The sequence below is a fragment of the Monopterus albus genome, unplaced genomic scaffold (genome assembly GCF_001952655.1).
Source record: "Monopterus albus unplaced genomic scaffold, M_albus_1.0 scaffold481.1, whole genome shotgun sequence".
NCBI lineage: Eukaryota > Metazoa > Chordata > Actinopteri > Synbranchiformes > Synbranchidae > Monopterus > Monopterus albus.
Genome location: NW_018128361.1, coordinates 39098 through 40319, shown reverse-complemented (window position 1 = coordinate 40319; position 1222 = coordinate 39098).

Sequence of the window (1222 nt, the reverse complement as noted above, 5' to 3'; positions counted from 1 at the left end):
GGTTGCTCCATTCTGTAGTCGGTATCCGTAACCACTCTTGGTGATGATCTGGCTGAGGGGGTTCAGGCCTGTGCAGAACAGCAGCAGGGACAGAGCATCTCCTTGGTAGATACTGCACTTGATGTTGACTTGTGCAATTGGCTTGAAGTTGGCCTCTAGGGTTGTTTTCCATATTCCCATTGAGTTCTTGATGAAGGTCCTGTCGATGTTGTACAGTTCCAAGGATTCCAGGATCCATGTGTGAGGCATTGAATCATAGGCTTTCTTGTAGTCAATCCAGGCAGTGCACTTTCTGCAATTCCAATAGCTGGCTAACTTATCTCCTTGCTGCCTTGATCTTGGTTTCCAGCCTCCTTCTCCATGGAGGATACTGCTCCTTATGGCCTTTGTTGAACTTATAGCCAAGCATCTCAAGGATGATGATTGCTGTGGTGTATATCAGCTTGTTGGTGTCAGTGATGCTCATAGTAGGGATTGTTCTTAGTGCTGCATTCACATCCTCTTGTAGACTTTCAGACAGCACTTCATTTAGTCTTGGTAACTGACCACAGGAGTTCCTGGTGTCCATCTTGCTCATGATCTTCAATCTCAGGTCAGCTGCTCTTGAATCAAGCTCATCCGGGCCTGGTATTGGGGCTTGGTACCCAATCTCCAATTGTGGGGGTGATGATGATGATGATATCTTCCCCCTGACCTGTCGTCCTGGCTCCCCCTTGCTGGAACATTCATGTTGTACCTCATCAATCTCTAGTTGTGATAGCAGGTCCTTCTTTCGGATGTTAGAGCACTAAGTTACTAGTTGTTTTGATGTTAGTGTAGATGTTGGGTTTCGAAATATCCATAGGTCACACATCCTGTGTATGTAACCCCTCTTGCTGGGTTTACTTGTATAGTAGCATTCCAATAGTTCCCTGTTCTCCTCTCTTGTCCAAGACATCAGGTTGATTCTTCAACACCTGACACGGACCTTGTTGACCCAGGCGCCATCCGAGCTGGTGTAACTCTTATTTTTCCAACTCCCATTAACCCATGAGGTAGACAGGTAGCATTAAGGGCCTTGCCTAAGTACCCAGGTGAGATATTGACCATGCCCTGACCATGGTTCAAACCCCCGAGCTTCTGTACCACAGTCAGCGGTGTTACCCACTGAGCTATCCCATATATATATATATATATATGTATGTATGTATGTATGTATGTATGTATATGTATGTATGTATGA